General features: G+C 37.1%; 44 non-coding genes across 44 annotated transcripts; all 44 read left to right on the forward strand.

Moving 5' to 3' along the window:
* The first annotated feature begins 47 nt into the window (after positions 1-47).
* Positions 48-142, forward strand: Trnam-cau (transfer RNA methionine (anticodon CAU)). The gene is made up of 2 exons: positions 48-84; positions 107-142. It is a non-coding gene; the product is annotated as a tRNA-Met (tRNA).
* Positions 143-255: 113 nt separating this feature from the next.
* Positions 256-350, forward strand: Trnam-cau (transfer RNA methionine (anticodon CAU)). The gene is made up of 2 exons: positions 256-292; positions 315-350. It is a non-coding gene; the product is annotated as a tRNA-Met (tRNA).
* Positions 351-463: 113 nt separating this feature from the next.
* On the forward strand, positions 464-558 carry Trnam-cau (transfer RNA methionine (anticodon CAU)). Its single transcript has 2 exons — positions 464-500; positions 523-558. It is a non-coding gene; the product is annotated as a tRNA-Met (tRNA).
* A 113-nt stretch (positions 559-671) lies between these two features.
* On the forward strand, positions 672-766 carry Trnam-cau (transfer RNA methionine (anticodon CAU)). Its single transcript has 2 exons — positions 672-708; positions 731-766. It is a non-coding gene; the product is annotated as a tRNA-Met (tRNA).
* A 113-nt stretch (positions 767-879) lies between these two features.
* On the forward strand, positions 880-974 carry Trnam-cau (transfer RNA methionine (anticodon CAU)). Its single transcript has 2 exons — positions 880-916; positions 939-974. It is a non-coding gene; the product is annotated as a tRNA-Met (tRNA).
* Positions 975-1,087: 113 nt separating this feature from the next.
* Trnam-cau (transfer RNA methionine (anticodon CAU)) lies at positions 1,088-1,182 on the forward strand. The gene is made up of 2 exons: positions 1,088-1,124; positions 1,147-1,182. It is a non-coding gene; the product is annotated as a tRNA-Met (tRNA).
* Positions 1,183-1,295: 113 nt separating this feature from the next.
* Trnam-cau (transfer RNA methionine (anticodon CAU)) lies at positions 1,296-1,390 on the forward strand. Its single transcript has 2 exons — positions 1,296-1,332; positions 1,355-1,390. It is a non-coding gene; the product is annotated as a tRNA-Met (tRNA).
* A 113-nt stretch (positions 1,391-1,503) lies between these two features.
* On the forward strand, positions 1,504-1,598 carry Trnam-cau (transfer RNA methionine (anticodon CAU)). The gene is made up of 2 exons: positions 1,504-1,540; positions 1,563-1,598. It is a non-coding gene; the product is annotated as a tRNA-Met (tRNA).
* Positions 1,599-1,711: 113 nt separating this feature from the next.
* Positions 1,712-1,806, forward strand: Trnam-cau (transfer RNA methionine (anticodon CAU)). The gene is made up of 2 exons: positions 1,712-1,748; positions 1,771-1,806. It is a non-coding gene; the product is annotated as a tRNA-Met (tRNA).
* A 113-nt stretch (positions 1,807-1,919) lies between these two features.
* Trnam-cau (transfer RNA methionine (anticodon CAU)) lies at positions 1,920-2,014 on the forward strand. Its single transcript has 2 exons — positions 1,920-1,956; positions 1,979-2,014. It is a non-coding gene; the product is annotated as a tRNA-Met (tRNA).
* Positions 2,015-2,127: 113 nt separating this feature from the next.
* Trnam-cau (transfer RNA methionine (anticodon CAU)) lies at positions 2,128-2,222 on the forward strand. Its single transcript has 2 exons — positions 2,128-2,164; positions 2,187-2,222. It is a non-coding gene; the product is annotated as a tRNA-Met (tRNA).
* A 113-nt stretch (positions 2,223-2,335) lies between these two features.
* On the forward strand, positions 2,336-2,430 carry Trnam-cau (transfer RNA methionine (anticodon CAU)). The gene is made up of 2 exons: positions 2,336-2,372; positions 2,395-2,430. It is a non-coding gene; the product is annotated as a tRNA-Met (tRNA).
* A 113-nt stretch (positions 2,431-2,543) lies between these two features.
* Positions 2,544-2,638, forward strand: Trnam-cau (transfer RNA methionine (anticodon CAU)). The gene is made up of 2 exons: positions 2,544-2,580; positions 2,603-2,638. It is a non-coding gene; the product is annotated as a tRNA-Met (tRNA).
* A 113-nt stretch (positions 2,639-2,751) lies between these two features.
* Trnam-cau (transfer RNA methionine (anticodon CAU)) lies at positions 2,752-2,846 on the forward strand. Its single transcript has 2 exons — positions 2,752-2,788; positions 2,811-2,846. It is a non-coding gene; the product is annotated as a tRNA-Met (tRNA).
* Positions 2,847-2,959: 113 nt separating this feature from the next.
* Positions 2,960-3,054, forward strand: Trnam-cau (transfer RNA methionine (anticodon CAU)). The gene is made up of 2 exons: positions 2,960-2,996; positions 3,019-3,054. It is a non-coding gene; the product is annotated as a tRNA-Met (tRNA).
* A 113-nt stretch (positions 3,055-3,167) lies between these two features.
* Positions 3,168-3,262, forward strand: Trnam-cau (transfer RNA methionine (anticodon CAU)). Its single transcript has 2 exons — positions 3,168-3,204; positions 3,227-3,262. It is a non-coding gene; the product is annotated as a tRNA-Met (tRNA).
* A 113-nt stretch (positions 3,263-3,375) lies between these two features.
* Positions 3,376-3,470, forward strand: Trnam-cau (transfer RNA methionine (anticodon CAU)). Its single transcript has 2 exons — positions 3,376-3,412; positions 3,435-3,470. It is a non-coding gene; the product is annotated as a tRNA-Met (tRNA).
* Positions 3,471-3,583: 113 nt separating this feature from the next.
* Positions 3,584-3,678, forward strand: Trnam-cau (transfer RNA methionine (anticodon CAU)). The gene is made up of 2 exons: positions 3,584-3,620; positions 3,643-3,678. It is a non-coding gene; the product is annotated as a tRNA-Met (tRNA).
* A 113-nt stretch (positions 3,679-3,791) lies between these two features.
* Trnam-cau (transfer RNA methionine (anticodon CAU)) lies at positions 3,792-3,886 on the forward strand. The gene is made up of 2 exons: positions 3,792-3,828; positions 3,851-3,886. It is a non-coding gene; the product is annotated as a tRNA-Met (tRNA).
* Positions 3,887-3,999: 113 nt separating this feature from the next.
* Positions 4,000-4,094, forward strand: Trnam-cau (transfer RNA methionine (anticodon CAU)). The gene is made up of 2 exons: positions 4,000-4,036; positions 4,059-4,094. It is a non-coding gene; the product is annotated as a tRNA-Met (tRNA).
* Positions 4,095-4,207: 113 nt separating this feature from the next.
* Positions 4,208-4,302, forward strand: Trnam-cau (transfer RNA methionine (anticodon CAU)). Its single transcript has 2 exons — positions 4,208-4,244; positions 4,267-4,302. It is a non-coding gene; the product is annotated as a tRNA-Met (tRNA).
* A 113-nt stretch (positions 4,303-4,415) lies between these two features.
* Trnam-cau (transfer RNA methionine (anticodon CAU)) lies at positions 4,416-4,510 on the forward strand. The gene is made up of 2 exons: positions 4,416-4,452; positions 4,475-4,510. It is a non-coding gene; the product is annotated as a tRNA-Met (tRNA).
* Positions 4,511-4,831: 321 nt separating this feature from the next.
* Trnam-cau (transfer RNA methionine (anticodon CAU)) lies at positions 4,832-4,926 on the forward strand. The gene is made up of 2 exons: positions 4,832-4,868; positions 4,891-4,926. It is a non-coding gene; the product is annotated as a tRNA-Met (tRNA).
* Positions 4,927-5,039: 113 nt separating this feature from the next.
* Trnam-cau (transfer RNA methionine (anticodon CAU)) lies at positions 5,040-5,134 on the forward strand. The gene is made up of 2 exons: positions 5,040-5,076; positions 5,099-5,134. It is a non-coding gene; the product is annotated as a tRNA-Met (tRNA).
* Positions 5,135-5,247: 113 nt separating this feature from the next.
* Positions 5,248-5,342, forward strand: Trnam-cau (transfer RNA methionine (anticodon CAU)). The gene is made up of 2 exons: positions 5,248-5,284; positions 5,307-5,342. It is a non-coding gene; the product is annotated as a tRNA-Met (tRNA).
* A 113-nt stretch (positions 5,343-5,455) lies between these two features.
* Positions 5,456-5,550, forward strand: Trnam-cau (transfer RNA methionine (anticodon CAU)). Its single transcript has 2 exons — positions 5,456-5,492; positions 5,515-5,550. It is a non-coding gene; the product is annotated as a tRNA-Met (tRNA).
* A 113-nt stretch (positions 5,551-5,663) lies between these two features.
* Trnam-cau (transfer RNA methionine (anticodon CAU)) lies at positions 5,664-5,758 on the forward strand. Its single transcript has 2 exons — positions 5,664-5,700; positions 5,723-5,758. It is a non-coding gene; the product is annotated as a tRNA-Met (tRNA).
* Positions 5,759-5,871: 113 nt separating this feature from the next.
* Trnam-cau (transfer RNA methionine (anticodon CAU)) lies at positions 5,872-5,966 on the forward strand. Its single transcript has 2 exons — positions 5,872-5,908; positions 5,931-5,966. It is a non-coding gene; the product is annotated as a tRNA-Met (tRNA).
* A 113-nt stretch (positions 5,967-6,079) lies between these two features.
* On the forward strand, positions 6,080-6,174 carry Trnam-cau (transfer RNA methionine (anticodon CAU)). Its single transcript has 2 exons — positions 6,080-6,116; positions 6,139-6,174. It is a non-coding gene; the product is annotated as a tRNA-Met (tRNA).
* A 113-nt stretch (positions 6,175-6,287) lies between these two features.
* Positions 6,288-6,382, forward strand: Trnam-cau (transfer RNA methionine (anticodon CAU)). Its single transcript has 2 exons — positions 6,288-6,324; positions 6,347-6,382. It is a non-coding gene; the product is annotated as a tRNA-Met (tRNA).
* Positions 6,383-6,495: 113 nt separating this feature from the next.
* Positions 6,496-6,590, forward strand: Trnam-cau (transfer RNA methionine (anticodon CAU)). Its single transcript has 2 exons — positions 6,496-6,532; positions 6,555-6,590. It is a non-coding gene; the product is annotated as a tRNA-Met (tRNA).
* A 113-nt stretch (positions 6,591-6,703) lies between these two features.
* Trnam-cau (transfer RNA methionine (anticodon CAU)) lies at positions 6,704-6,798 on the forward strand. The gene is made up of 2 exons: positions 6,704-6,740; positions 6,763-6,798. It is a non-coding gene; the product is annotated as a tRNA-Met (tRNA).
* A 113-nt stretch (positions 6,799-6,911) lies between these two features.
* Trnam-cau (transfer RNA methionine (anticodon CAU)) lies at positions 6,912-7,006 on the forward strand. The gene is made up of 2 exons: positions 6,912-6,948; positions 6,971-7,006. It is a non-coding gene; the product is annotated as a tRNA-Met (tRNA).
* Positions 7,007-7,119: 113 nt separating this feature from the next.
* On the forward strand, positions 7,120-7,214 carry Trnam-cau (transfer RNA methionine (anticodon CAU)). The gene is made up of 2 exons: positions 7,120-7,156; positions 7,179-7,214. It is a non-coding gene; the product is annotated as a tRNA-Met (tRNA).
* Positions 7,215-7,327: 113 nt separating this feature from the next.
* Positions 7,328-7,422, forward strand: Trnam-cau (transfer RNA methionine (anticodon CAU)). Its single transcript has 2 exons — positions 7,328-7,364; positions 7,387-7,422. It is a non-coding gene; the product is annotated as a tRNA-Met (tRNA).
* Positions 7,423-7,535: 113 nt separating this feature from the next.
* Positions 7,536-7,630, forward strand: Trnam-cau (transfer RNA methionine (anticodon CAU)). Its single transcript has 2 exons — positions 7,536-7,572; positions 7,595-7,630. It is a non-coding gene; the product is annotated as a tRNA-Met (tRNA).
* A 113-nt stretch (positions 7,631-7,743) lies between these two features.
* On the forward strand, positions 7,744-7,838 carry Trnam-cau (transfer RNA methionine (anticodon CAU)). Its single transcript has 2 exons — positions 7,744-7,780; positions 7,803-7,838. It is a non-coding gene; the product is annotated as a tRNA-Met (tRNA).
* Positions 7,839-7,951: 113 nt separating this feature from the next.
* Trnam-cau (transfer RNA methionine (anticodon CAU)) lies at positions 7,952-8,046 on the forward strand. The gene is made up of 2 exons: positions 7,952-7,988; positions 8,011-8,046. It is a non-coding gene; the product is annotated as a tRNA-Met (tRNA).
* Positions 8,047-8,159: 113 nt separating this feature from the next.
* On the forward strand, positions 8,160-8,254 carry Trnam-cau (transfer RNA methionine (anticodon CAU)). The gene is made up of 2 exons: positions 8,160-8,196; positions 8,219-8,254. It is a non-coding gene; the product is annotated as a tRNA-Met (tRNA).
* A 113-nt stretch (positions 8,255-8,367) lies between these two features.
* Positions 8,368-8,462, forward strand: Trnam-cau (transfer RNA methionine (anticodon CAU)). Its single transcript has 2 exons — positions 8,368-8,404; positions 8,427-8,462. It is a non-coding gene; the product is annotated as a tRNA-Met (tRNA).
* A 113-nt stretch (positions 8,463-8,575) lies between these two features.
* On the forward strand, positions 8,576-8,670 carry Trnam-cau (transfer RNA methionine (anticodon CAU)). The gene is made up of 2 exons: positions 8,576-8,612; positions 8,635-8,670. It is a non-coding gene; the product is annotated as a tRNA-Met (tRNA).
* A 113-nt stretch (positions 8,671-8,783) lies between these two features.
* Positions 8,784-8,878, forward strand: Trnam-cau (transfer RNA methionine (anticodon CAU)). Its single transcript has 2 exons — positions 8,784-8,820; positions 8,843-8,878. It is a non-coding gene; the product is annotated as a tRNA-Met (tRNA).
* Positions 8,879-8,991: 113 nt separating this feature from the next.
* Trnam-cau (transfer RNA methionine (anticodon CAU)) lies at positions 8,992-9,086 on the forward strand. The gene is made up of 2 exons: positions 8,992-9,028; positions 9,051-9,086. It is a non-coding gene; the product is annotated as a tRNA-Met (tRNA).
* Positions 9,087-9,199: 113 nt separating this feature from the next.
* Trnam-cau (transfer RNA methionine (anticodon CAU)) lies at positions 9,200-9,294 on the forward strand. The gene is made up of 2 exons: positions 9,200-9,236; positions 9,259-9,294. It is a non-coding gene; the product is annotated as a tRNA-Met (tRNA).
* The last annotated feature ends 5,582 nt before the right edge of the window (positions 9,295-14,876 follow it).

Raw genomic sequence — 14,876 nt, forward strand, 5'->3', positions numbered from 1 at the left:
TTACATGTAATACAATTTAAACAATTAACAAGAGATATTGTTCAGTTGTCTCGGTAGCGCAGTAGGCAGCGCGTCAGTCTCATAATCATGAAGCGAACGTAGAGCAATCTGAAGGTCGTGAGTTCGATCCTCACCCGGGGCATTACTTTTGTTGATTTTTCAATATCAAACTTTATATTTGTCGTTTTCGTGTGACGGAACTGGAATCTTACATGTAATACAATTTAAACAATTAACAAGAGATATTGTTCAGTTGTCTCGGTAGCGCAGTAGGCAGCGCGTCAGTCTCATAATCATGAAGCGAACGTAGAGCAATCTGAAGGTCGTGAGTTCGATCCTCACCCGGGGCATTACTTTTGTTGATTTTTCAATATCAAACTTTATATTTGTCGTTTTCGTGTGACGGAACTGGAATCTTACATGTAATACAATTTAAACAATTAACAATAGTTATTACTTAGTTGTCTCGGTAGCGCAGTAGGCAGCGCGTCAGTCTCATAATCATGAAGTGAAAGTAGAGCAATCTGAAGGTCGTGAGTTCGATCCTCACCCGGGGCATTACTTTTGTTGATTTTTCAATATCAAACTTTATATTTGTCGTTTTCGTGTGACGGAACTGGAATCTTACATGTAATACAATTTAAACAATTAACAAGAGATATTGTTCAGTTGTCTCGGTAGCGCAGTAGGCAGCGCGTCAGTCTCATAATCATGAAGCGAACGTAGAGCAATCTGAAGGTCGTGAGTTCGATCCTCACCCGGGGCATTACTTTTGTTGATTTTTCAATATCAAACTTTATATTTGTCGTTTTCGTGTGACGGAACTGGAATCTTACATGTAATACAATTTAAACAATTAACAAGAGATATTGTTCAGTTGTCTCGGTAGCGCAGTAGGCAGCGCGTCAGTCTCATAATCATGAAGCGAACGTAGAGCAATCTGAAGGTCGTGAGTTCGATCCTCACCCGGGGCATTACTTTTGTTGATTTTTCAATATCAAACTTTATATTTGTCGTTTTCGTGTGACGGAACTGGAATCTTACATGTAATACAATTTAAACAATTAACAAGAGATATTGTTCAGTTGTCTCGGTAGCGCAGTAGGCAGCGCGTCAGTCTCATAATCATGAAGCGAACGTAGAGCAATCTGAAGGTCGTGAGTTCGATCCTCACCCGGGGCATTACTTTTGTTGATTTTTCAATATCAAACTTTATATTTGTCGTTTTCGTGTGACGGAACTGGAATCTTACATGTAATACAATTTAAACAATTAACAATAGTTATTACTTAGTTGTCTCGGTAGCGCAGTAGGCAGCGCGTCAGTCTCATAATCATGAAGTGAAAGTAGAGCAATCTGAAGGTCGTGAGTTCGATCCTCACCCGGGGCATTACTTTTGTTGATTTTTCAATATCAAACTTTATATTTGTCGTTTTCGTGTGACGGAACTGGAATCTTACATGTAATACAATTTAAACAATTAACAAGAGATATTGTTCAGTTGTCTCGGTAGCGCAGTAGGCAGCGCGTCAGTCTCATAATCATGAAGCGAAAGTAGAGCAATCTGAAGGTCGTGAGTTCGATCCTCACCCGGGGCATTATTTTTGTTGACTTTTCAATATCAAACTTTATATTTGTCGTTTTCGTGTGACGGAACTTGAATCTTACATGTAATACAATTTAAACAATTAACAAGAGATATTGTTCAGTTGTCTCGGTAGCGCAGTAGGCAGCGCGTCAGTCTCATAATCATGAAGCGAAAATAGAGCAATCTGAAGGTCGTGAGTTCGATCCTCACCCGGGGCATTACTTTTGTTGACTTTTCAATATCAAACTTTATATTTGTCGTTTTCGTGTGACGGAACTGGAATCTTACATGTAAAAGAATTTAAACAATTTACCAGAGATATTATTCAGTTGTCTCGGTAGCGCAGTAGGCAGCGCGTCAGTCTCATAATCATGAAGCGAAAGTAGAGCAATCTGAAGGTCGTGAGTTCGATCCTCACCCGGGGCATTACTTTTGTTGATTTTTCAATATCAAACTTTATATTTGTCGTTTTCGTGTGACGGAACTGGAATCTTACATGTAATACAATTTAAACAATTAACAAGAGATATTGTTCAGTTGTCTCGGTAGCGCAGTAGGCAGCGCGTCAGTCTCATAATCATGAAGTGAAAGTAGAGCAATCTGAAGGTCGTGAGTTCGATCCTCACCCGGGGCATTACTTTTGTTGATTTTTCAATATCAAACTTTATATTTGTCGTTTTCGTGTGACGGAACTGGAATCTTACATGTAATACAATTTAAACAATTAACAAGAGATATTGTTCAGTTGTCTCGGTAGCGCAGTAGGCAGCGCGTCAGTCTCATAATCATGAAGTGAAAGTAGAGCAATCTGAAGGTCGTGAGTTCGATCCTCACCCGGGGCATTACTTTTGTTGATTTTTCAATATCAAACTTTATATTTGTCGTTTTCGTGTGACGGAACTGGAATCTTACATGTTATACAATTTAAACAATTAACAAGAGATATTGTACAGTTGTCTCGGTAGCGCAGTAGGCAGCGCGTCAGTCTCATAATCATGAAGCGAAAATAGAGCAATCTGAAGGTCGTGAGTTCGATCCTCACCCGGGGCATTATTTTTGTTGACTTTTCAATATCAAACTTTATATTTGTCGTTTTCGTGTGACGGAACTGGAATCTTACATGTAAAAGAATTTAAACAATTTACCAGAGATATTATTCAGTTGTCTCGGTAGCGCAGTAGGCAGCGCGTCAGTCTCATAATCATGAAGCGAAAGTAGAGCAATCTGAAGGTCGTGAGTTCGATCCTCACCCGGGGCATTACTTTTGTTGATTTTTCAATATCAAACTTTATATTTGTCGTTTTCGTGTGACGGAACTGGAATCTTACATGTAATACAATTTAAACAATTAACAAGAGACATTGTTCAGTTGTCTCGGTAGCGCAGTAGGCAGCGCGTCAGTCTCATAATCATGAAGCGAAAGTAGAGCAATCTGAAGGTCGTGAGTTCGATCCTCACCCGGGGCATTACTTTTGTTGATTTTTCAATATCAAACTTTATATTTGTCGTTTTCGTGTGACGGAACTGGAATCTTACATGTAATACAATTTAAACAATTAACAAGAGATATAGTTCAGTTGTCTCGGTAGCGCAGTAGGCAGCGCGTCAGTCTCATAATCATGAAGCGAAAGTAGAGCAATCTGAAGGTCGTGAGTTCGATCCTCACCCGGGGCATTACTTTTGTTGATTTTTCAATATCAAACTTTATATTTGTCGTTTTCGTGTGACGGAACTGGAATCTTACATGTAATACAATTTAAACAATTAACAAGAGACATTGTTCAGTTGTCTCGGTAGCGCAGTAGGCAGCGCGTCAGTCTCATAATCATGAAGCGAAAGTAGAGCAATCTGAAGGTCGTGAGTTCGATCCTCACCCGGGGCATTACTTTTGTTGATTTTTCAATATCAAACTTTATATTTGTCGTTTTCGTGTGACGGAACTGGAATCTTACATGTAATACAATTTAAACAATTAACAAGAGATATAGTTCAGTTGTCTCGGTAGCGCAGTAGGCAGCGCGTCAGTCTCATAATCATGAAGCGAAAGTAGAGCAATCTGAAGGTCGTGAGTTCGATCCTCACCCGGGGCATTACTTTTGTTGATTTTTCAATATCAAACTTTATATTTGTCGTTTTCGTGTGACGGAACTGGAATCTTACATGTAATACAATTTAAACAATTAACAAGAGACATTGTTCAGTTGTCTCGGTAGCGCAGTAGGCAGCGCGTCAGTCTCATAATCATGAAGCGAAAGTAGAGCAATCTGAAGGTCGTGAGTTCGATCCTCACCCGGGGCATTACTTTTGTTGATTTTTCAATATCAAACTTTATATTTGTCGTTTTCGTGTGACGGAACTGGAATCTTACATGTAATACAATTTAAACAATTAACAAGAGACATTGTTCAGTTGTCTCGGTAGCGCAGTAGGCAGCGCGTCAGTCTCATAATCATGAAGCGAAAGTAGAGCAATCTGAAGGTCGTGAGTTCGATCCTCACCCGGGGCATTACTTTTGTTGATTTTTCAATATCAAACTTTATATTTGTCGTTTTCGTGTGACGGAACTGGAATCTTACATGTAATACAATTTAAACAATTAACAAGAGATATTGTTCAGTTGTCTCGGTAGCGCAGTAGGCAGCGCGTCAGTCTCATAATGTTGAAGCGAAAGTAGAGCAATCTGAAGGTCGTGAGTTCGATCCTCACCCGGGGCATTACTTATGTTGATTTTTCAATATCAAACTTTATATTTGTCGTTTTCGTGTGACGGAACTGGAATCTTACATGTAATACAATTTAAACAATTAACAAGAGATATTGTTCAGTTGTCTCGGTAGCGCAGTAGGCAGCGCGTCAGTCTCATAATCATGAAGCGAAAGTAGAGCAATCTGAAGGTCGTGAGTTCGATCCTCACCCGGGGCATTACTTTTGTTGATTTTTCAATATCAAACTTTATATTTGTCGTTTTCGTGTGACGGAACTGGAATCTTACATGTAATACAATTTAAACAATTAACAAGAGACATTGTTCAGTTGTCTCGGTAGCGCGGTAGGCAGCGCGTCAGTCTCATAATCATGAAGCGAAAGTAGAGCAATCTGAAGGTCGTGAGTTCGATCCTCACCCGGGGCATTACTTTTGTTGACTTTTCAATATCAAACTTTATATTTGTCGTTTTCGTGTGACGGAACTGGAATCTTACATGTAATACAATTTAAACAATTAACAAGAGATATTGTTCAGTTGTCTCGGTAGCGCAGTAGGCAGCGCGTCAGTCTCATAATGTTGAAGCGAAAGTAGAGCAATCTGAAGGTCGTGAGTTCGATCCTCACCCGGGGCATTACTTATGTTGATTTTTCAATATCAAACTTTATATTTGTCGTTTTCGTGTGACGGAACTGGAATCTTACATGTAATACAATTTAAACAATTAACAAGAGACATTGTTCAGTTGTCTCGGTAGCGCAGTAGGCAGCGCGTCAGTCTCATAATCATGAAGCGAAAGTAGAGCAATCTGAAGGTCGTGAGTTCGATCCTCACCCGGGGCATTACTTATGTTGACTTTTCAATATCAAACTTTATATTTGTCGTTTTCGTGTGACGGAACTGGAATCTTACATGTAATACAATTTAAACAATTAACAAGAGATATTGTTCAGTTGTCTCGGTAGCGCAGTAGGCAGCGCGTCAGTCTCATAATGTTGAAGCGAAAGTAGAGCAATCTGAAGGTCGTGAGTTCGATCCTCACCCGGGGCATTACTTATGTTGATTTTTCAATATCAAACTTTATATTTGTCGTTTTCGTGTGACGGAACTGGAATCTTACATGTAATACAATTTAAACAATTAACAAGAGATATTGTTCAGTTGTCTCGGTAGCGCAGTAGGCAGCGCGTCAGTCTCATAATCATGAAGCGAAAGTAGAGCAATCTGAAGGTCGTGAGTTCGATCCTCACCCGGGGCATTACTTATGTTGACTTTTCAATATCAAACTTTATATTTGTCGTTTTCGTGTGACGGAACTGGAATCTTACATGTAATACAATTTAAACAATTAACAAGAGATATTGTTCAGTTGTCTCGGTAGCGCAGTAGGCAGCGCGTCAGTCTCATAATCATGAAGCGAAAGTAGAGCAATCTGAAGGTCGTGAGTTCGATCCTCACCCGGGGCATTACTTTTGTTGATTTTTCAATATCAAACTTTATATTTGTCGTTTTCGTGTGACGGAACTGGAATCTTACATGTAATACAATTTAAACAATTAACAAGAGACATTGTTCAGTTGTCTCGGTAGCGCAGTAGGCAGCGCGTCAGTCTCATAATCATGAAGCGAAAGTAGAGCAATCTGAAGGTCGTGAGTTCGATCCTCACCCGGGGCATTACTTTTGTTGATTTTTCAATATCAAACTTTATATTTGTCGTTTTCGTGTGACGGAACTGGAATCTTACATGTAATACAATTTACAAACTTAACAAGAGATATTGTTCAGTTGTCTCGGTAGCGCAGTAGGCAGCGCGTCAGTCTCATAATCATGAAGCGAAAGTAGAGCAATCTGAAGGTCGTGAGTTCGATCCTCACCCGGGGCATTACTTATGTTGACTTTTCAATATCAAACTTTATATTTGTCGTTTTCGTGTGACGGAACTGGAATCTTACATGTAATACAATTTAAACAATTAACAAGAGATATTGTTCAGTTGTCTCGGTAGCGCAGTAGGCAGCGCGTCAGTCTCATAATGTTGAAGCGAAAGTAGAGCAATCTGAAGGTCGTGAGTTCGATCCTCACCCGGGGCATTACTTATGTTGACTTTTCAATATCAAACTTTATATTTGTCGTTTTCGTGTGACGGAACTGGAATCTTACATGTAATACAATTTAAACAATTAACACGAGATATTGTTCAGTTGTCTCGGTAGCGCAGTAGGCAGCGCGTCAGTCTCATAATCATGAAGCGAAAGTAGAGCAATCTGAAGGTCGTGAGTTCGATCCTCACCCGGGGCATTACTTATGTTGACTTTTCAATATCAAACTTTATATTTGTCGTTTTCGTGTGACGGAACTGGAATCTTACATGTAATACAATTTAAACAATTAACACGAGATATTGTTCAGTTGTCTCGGTAGCGCAGTAGGCAGCGCGTCAGTCTCATAATCATGAAGCGAAAGTAGAGCAATCTGAAGGTCGTGAGTTCGATCCTCACCCGGGGCATTACTTATGTTGACTTTTCAATATCAAACTTTATATTTGTCGTTTTCGTGTGACGGAACTGGAATCTTACATGTAATACAATTTAAACAATTAACAAGAGATATTGTTCAGTTGTCTCGGTAGCGCAGTAGGCAGCGCGTCAGTCTCATAATCATGAAGCGAAAGTAGAGCAATCTGAAGGTCGTGAGTTCGATCCTCACCCGGGGCATTACTTTTGTTGATTTTTCAATATCAAACTTTATATTTGTCGTTTTCGTGTGACGGAACTGGAATCTTACATGTAATACAATTTAAACAATTAACACGAGATATTGTTCAGTTGTCTCGGTAGCGCAGTAGGCAGCGCGTCAGTCTCATAATCATGAAGCGAAAGTAGAGCAATCTGAAGGTCGTGAGTTCGATCCTCACCCGGGGCATTACTTATGTTGACTTTTCAATATCAAACTTTATATTTGTCGTTTTCGTGTGACGGAACTGGAATCTTACATGTAATACAATTTAAACAATTAACAAGAGATATTGTTCAGTTGTCTCGGTAGCGCAGTAGGCAGCGCGTCAGTCTCATAATCATGAAGCGAAAGTAGAGCAATCTGAAGGTCGTGAGTTCGATCCTCACCCGGGGCATTACTTTTGTTGATTTTTCAATATCAAACTTTATATTTGTCGTTTTCGTGTGACGGAACTGGAATCTTACATGTAATACAATTTAAACAATTAACACGAGATATTGTTCAGTTGTCTCGGTAGCGCAGTAGGCAGCGCGTCAGTCTCATAATCATGAAGCGAAAGTAGAGCAATCTGAAGGTCGTGAGTTCGATCCTCACCCGGGGCATTACTTATGTTGACTTTTCAATATCAAACTTTATATTTGTCGTTTTCGTGTGACGGAACTGGAATCTTACATGTAATACAATTTAAACAATTAACACGAGATATTGTTCAGTTGTCTCGGTAGCGCAGTAGGCAGCGCGTCAGTCTCATAATCATGAAGCGAAAGTAGAGCAATCTGAAGGTCGTGAGTTCGATCCTCACCCGGGGCATTACTTATGTTGACTTTTCAATATCAAACTTTATATTTGTCGTTTTCGTGTGACGGAACTGGAATCTTACATGTAATACAATTTAAACAATTAACAAGAGATATTGTTCAGTTGTCTCGGTAGCGCAGTAGGCAGCGCGTCAGTCTCATAATCATGAAGCGAAAGTAGAGCAATCTGAAGGTCGTGAGTTCGATCCTCACCCGGGGCATTACTTTTGTTGATTTTTCAATATCAAACTTTATATTTGTCGTTTTCGTGTGACGGAACTGGAATCTTACATGTAATACAATTTAAACAATTAACACGAGATATTGTTCAGTTGTCTCGGTAGCGCAGTAGGCAGCGCGTCAGTCTCATAATCATGAAGCGAAAGTAGAGCAATCTGAAGGTCGTGAGTTCGATCCTCACCCGGGGCATTACTTATGTTGACTTTTCAATATCAAACTTTATATTTGTCGTTTTCGTGTGACGGAACTGGAATCTTACATGTAATACAATTTAAACAATTAACACGAGATATTGTTCAGTTGTCTCGGTAGCGCAGTAGGCAGCGCGTCAGTCTCATAATCATGAAGCGAAAGTAGAGCAATCTGAAGGTCGTGAGTTCGATCCTCACCCGGGGCATTACTTATGTTGACTTTTCAATATCAAACTTTATATTTGTCGTTTTCGTGTGACGGAACTGGAATCTTACATGTAATACAATTTAAACAATTAACAAGAGATATTGTTCAGTTGTCTCGGTAGCGCAGTAGGCAGCGCGTCAGTCTCATAATCATGAAGCGAAAGTAGAGCAATCTGAAGGTCGTGAGTTCGATCCTCACCCGGGGCATTACTTTTGTTGATTTTTCAATATCAAACTTTATATTTGTCGTTTTCGTGTGACGGAACTGGAATCTTACATGTAATACAATTTAAACAATTAACAAGAGATATTGTTCAGTTGTCTCGGTAGCGCAGTAGGCAGCGCGTCAGTCTCATAATCATGAAGCGAAAGTAGAGCAATCTGAAGGTCGTGAGTTCGATCCTCACCCGGGGCATTACTTATGTTGACTTTTCAATATCAAACTTTATATTTGTCGTTTTCGTGTGACGGAACTGGAATCTTACATGTAATACAATTTAAACAATTAACAAGAGATATTGTTCAGTTGTCTCGGTAGCGCAGTAGGCAGCGCGTCAGTCTCATAATCATGAAGCGAAAGTAGAGCAATCTGAAGGTCGTGAGTTCGATCCTCACCCGGGGCATTACTTATGTTGACTTTTCAATATCAAACTTTATATTTGTCGTTTTCGTGTGACGGAACTGGAATCTTACATGTAATACAATTTAAACAATTAACAAGAGATATTGTTCAGTTGTCTCGGTAGCGCAGTAGGCAGCGCGTCAGTCTCATAATCATGAAGCGAAAGTAGAGCAATCTGAAGGTCGTGAGTTCGATCCTCACCCGGGGCATTACTTTTGTTGATTTTTCAATATCAAACTTTATATTTGTCGTTTTCGTGTGACGGAACTGGAATCTTACATGTAATACAATTTAAACAATTAACAAGAGATATTTTCCAGTTGTGTCGGTAGCGCAGTAGGCAGCGCGTCAGTCTCATAATCATGAAGTGAAAGTAGAGCAATCTGAAGGTCGTGAGTTCGATCCTCACCCGGGGCATTACTTTTGTTGATTTTTCAATATCAAACTTTATATTTGTCGTTTTCGTGTGACGGAACTGGAATCTTACATGTAAAAGAATTTAAACAATTAACAAAAGATATTGTTCAGTTGTCTCGGTAGCGCAGTAGGCAGCGCGTCAGTCTCATAATCATGAAACGGCAGTAGAGCAATCTGAAGGTCGTGAGTTCTATCCTCACCCGGGGCATTACTTTTGCTGATTTTTCAATATCAAACTTTATATTTGTCGTTTTCGTGTGTGGGAACTGGAATCTTACATGTAAAAGAATTTAAACAATTTACAAGAGGCGTTGTTCGGTTGTCTCGGTAGCGCAGCAGGAAGCGCGTCAGTCTAATAATCATGACGGTTAAGTAGGCAATCTGAAGGTCGTGAGTTCGATCCTCAACCTCGTCAGTGCTATTGTTGATTCTTCAAGATCTAACTTTATATTTGTCGTTTTCGTATGACGGAACTGGAATCTTACAAGTAAAAGAATTTAAACAATTTACAAAAGGTATCTTTCTGTTGCCACGGTAGAGCAATAGGCAGCGTGTCGGTCTCATAATCATGACGCTAAAGTAGAGCAATCTGAATGTCGTGAGTTCGATCCTCACGCGGGTCATTACTTTTGTTGATTTTTCAATATCAAACTGTATATTTGTCGTCTTCGTGTGACGGGACTTGAATTTTACATGTAAAACAAGTTAAATAATTTACAAGAGGCATTGCTAAGTTGTCTCGGTAGCGCAGTAGGCAGCGCGTCAGTCTCATAATCATGAAGCGAAAGTAAAGCAACCTGAAGGTCGTGAGTGCGATCCTTCCCCCGGGGCATTACTTGTTTTGATCTTTCAATATCAAACTTTATATTTGTCGTTTTCGTATTACGGAACTGGAATCTTACATGTAAAAGAATTTAAACAATTTATAAGAGATATCGTTCAATTATTTCGTTAGCGCAGTAGGAAACGAGTTAATCTCATAATCACGAAACGAATGTAGAGCAATCGGGAGGTCGTGAGTTCGATACTCAACCGGCATTTTATTATTGTTTATTCTTCAATATCTTACTGATTATTTGTACTTTTCGTGTGACGGAACCGGAATCTTACATGTAAAACAATTTAAACAATTTACAAGAGATTCCGTTTACTTTTCTCTGTAGCGCGTTACGGGAAGTAGAGCAATGTGAGGGTCGTGAGTTCGATCCTCACCCGGGGCATTACTTTTGTTGATTTTTCATAATAGAGAGACAGAGAGAAAAAGAGAGAGAGAAAGGGTATAAACTTTCATAAGGGATAGCGTTGTAGACTACGAAATCTAAACTACTAAATTCAAATCATACAGGATCGTTTCTGATCAATTACTCTATAATCCTATTAGGTCATTTCATCTTATCCCCCCTTCCTCAATAATTTTTCCAAAATGAATATCACTGATTGAATGATAAACAAAAAAGAGGGGTATTAGTTGACATAATGGATGACGTTGCAGACTATGTTATCTGAGATGTTAAATCTAAATCGTATAAAATCGATTATGTTCAATTACATGCTAATGCTGTTCGAAAATATAGATTGATCCCTTGAATAAGCTTGACCAAAAAATTATGCAACGCATGGAACCGTTGATAAAACTCCTAATCGTTTCTATAATTCTATCATATTTAGTAAAACTAAATATAATCTATTATTGACTTGTCCACCATGATTTAGACATTATTGTCCAACAGTCTTTGTTTTGTAACCATTCCATTATTGTCTTCAGATGAGCACATTAGCATTGCAAACACACCTGAATATAAAATGCATGATTGTCAATAATTTTGGTACTCTCCTCTTTTCACTGTCTCAATGAAGCTGTTTCATCTTAATTTCGTTGCGAATAATGTCCTGTCTTGTATATGAGTTGTTGTGTTTTTCTTCTTCTGGGATTTATGGCAGTGAAATTTTCTCTTATAGTAATTTTACACGGCTTAAAATGACTTTGTGTCTTTTCTTAAACTGCCCAAAATTAATGTCAAAATGACTCTATGTTATTCATATATTAATTGCCACCAAGAAAATGAATCTTGGGTTTGTTTTTGACTCCCCCACCCCCACCACGACATTTTTTTTCAATTTCCTCGCATGAACAACTTTTTTGAAGAATAGAAAAAAATTGCTGTTTTTTTTGGATGAGAATGTATCCGCCTAACAATTACTCTTGACAATAAATTAATAAATCTGTTTCATCTTAATTTCGTTGCGAAGAATGTCCTGGGCTCACTTGTACATGAGTTCTTTTTTCTTCTTTGGACATTGATGGCGCTGAAATTTTCTCTCAAAGTAATTTTACAATGTTTTAATTTTTTTTATTGCAAGTTCACCCCAATTCTTCTTCTTCTTCTTCTTCTTCTTCTTCATTTTCTTCTTCTTTTTTTTTATTACATTTTCACCCCAAACAAGGCACATTGCCACTTTGATGTAGGGGGCTACTATCAGGGACATAAGCTACAGAGGTACTATGTGGGGGTTGGGCAGCAAGATGTCGGTTCACGTTACACTTGAACTTCTGCATGTCAGTACAATATGGGAAGCAGGGACACAGAAGGGAATTCCAAAGTCCAGTGGTTCTGGGGAAGAAACTACTGGAGTAGAAATCTCTCTTACATCTAGGGATCTCAACTGTGAAAAGGCGGGATTTTGCTGCTTGTCGGGTTTGTCGGGGGTATTTACGTCGAGGGGGCACAAGTGCTTGCAGTTCTTCAGAGCATTCACGATTGAAATACTTGTAGAACAGGCAGAGGGATGCAACATTTCGTCGATGGGACAGAGGTTGAAGCCTAGATGACAGTTCAGGACCTATACTGTTGGCAACTCTTTTTTGAACCCTCTCTAGGAGTGAGAGACTAGTAGCAGATGATTTTGTGTCTTTTCCTAAACTGCCAAAGACTAGTGTCGAAATGGCTCTATGGTATTCATATTTCTCTCTCTCTCTCTCTCTCTCTCTCTCTCTCTCTCTCTCTCTCTCTATCTATCTATCTATCTATCTATCTCTTTCTCTCCTAGTCTCTAATGACAAAAACGTTTTATTAATTGCCAAAAATAAGTGTTAGTAATTCTTTTCCATTTGGCAGAAAAATCGTTCCTGCATGGCGAGGAAATGGAAACGATAGTACGAAGGGGGTAAATGCCCCGGGTAAGGATCGAACACACGACCTTCAGATTGCTCGACTTTCGTTCCACGATTGTGAGACTGACAGGATACCTACTGAGTTACTGAGAAAACTAAACGACGTTTCTTGCAAATTATTTCAATACTTTTAGATGTAATGGAAAAGCGACGATTGGAAATTGTCGCCTTGGAAACTTTCGTCTTTAATTGCGGAATCAGACGGAAAAATTTTAAGTAATTTTCTCCAACACTCCTTATATTATAGATTTAATATATATATATATATATATATATATATATATATATATATATATATATATATATATATATGGATAAATAAATATGTGTGTGTGCGTGTGTGTATGTATACATATATATATATAAATATATATATATATATATATATATATAAATATATATAGAGAGAGAGAGAAAGAGAGAGAGAGAGAGAGTGAGAGAGAGAGAGTAAGAAAGAGAAAGAGAAGGAGAAGGAGAGAATATATATATATATATATATATATATATATATATATATATATATATATATATATATATATATATATATATATATATACACACACAGTGGCGGCTCGTGCCTGAAATTAGTGGGGGTGCTGCTTCAAAAATTTTACGTATTTTTCTAATATCGTGTAAAGGAATTCGAATATATAAATAAATATTTAATCAAATAATTAACAAACATTCAAATAAATATTCAATTATATAACAAAGACAAATAATCAATCAGAAATGGATAATACGCAAAAACTTTTTTATTAAAAAGATTTTTTTTTAATTATGTACACTTTACAGAATAAAAATAATATATCTATTTATTCCTTTTAAACTTTTTAGATTAAATAAAAGTTTGCGTTTTTTTTTGTGTTTTTTTTTTTTGCAAACAAACGAAAAACATTTTAAAAAATAACTTATTTTTTATAAAAACAAAAAAGAAAAACTTTGAAATTTACCTGCCTCCCTACGAGGGTTAATTTAGGGGTTTACTATTTGAAAATAGCGTTTTATTTAATAGTTTTATTTAAAAAATTTATTTTTAAAGATGTATTTATAACAAAACGTATTTGTAAATAAAATACAAAATAAAAAAGTTTACATTTTTATATAGTGAGCAAACAAACAAAAATATTTAAAGATACAAAATTTTATTTAGAAATCTTTTAACAACTTGCTTTTTATATAAAAAGAATAAACTTGGCTATTTACTGACCTTCCCATGCCGGTAAAGATCGACATAACGTTGAGATTTATTATAAGAAAATAGGATGTCATATATAAGCATTATAAAACATCGAATTTTAATGTAGCTTTCTTCCCCAAAAAACAAAAAAATTAAAATTGTCTCAGTCCAGAAGGATTTCTAATTACTTTTTTTAATGCGGATTATCTGACCCATCTACTAACAAATTCAATGTAAAGTTTAAAAATGCATAATTATAAAAAAAAACTGTGTTTTTTTTTTACTTACAAACACATTTTAATTAAAAAATCTTGTGTAAAAAATCCATTTTTCAAAGTGTAAAACTTCTAACATTGTCCTTGTCGGAGGAAAATAAATGCTAATTTTTTTATATCTAAAACATACACGTTAAAAAGATTTCTAACTAAAATGTATTTTCAACATAAACTGTTTCTTCGCTTTTTTACTTCTAGAAAAAAATGTAAACAGTTTTTTTTGTAAAGTTTAGTTGTTGCAAAATAAATAGTATTTAAAGAAACAAACAAAAAGGCAGGTAGATGGAAAAGTAACTTTATTTTCATGGTAAGATTTATTTATTGTATATTTGGTTTTTACCCTTGGCCGCGTGTTAGCTTCACTGCTAAATTCCTGAATACTTTTAATAAATAAAAATAAACAGTTTCTGCATATTATATATTTCCGTCTGCTACCGACTTAAATCGCAACGCTAAAAGTGTGCGTATTTAAAAAAAAAATAGCACAATATTTTATGTACAAGAACACGTTATGTGCAGATTTTAATAATAATTTTTAAAAATATAAGTAAAGCTACTTTTTTTTTTCAATAACAATGTTATCATATCTATACAGGCGCACACTCTCAGCAAACAACGAATTTCACGACACGGAACTACGCTAATCGACAGTTCTTCAAGAGGCTTTCATCGGCTGCCGAAAGCGTCTAATCCGCGCATGCGTACAAGAGAATTTCATTAAGAAAGTGTAACTGTGAATTTCACAGC

Source organism: Euprymna scolopes, chromosome 32 (genome assembly GCF_053919585.1).
Source record: "Euprymna scolopes isolate OS-2025 chromosome 32, ASM5391958v1, whole genome shotgun sequence".
NCBI classification, from domain to species: domain Eukaryota; kingdom Metazoa; phylum Mollusca; class Cephalopoda; order Sepiida; family Sepiolidae; genus Euprymna; species Euprymna scolopes.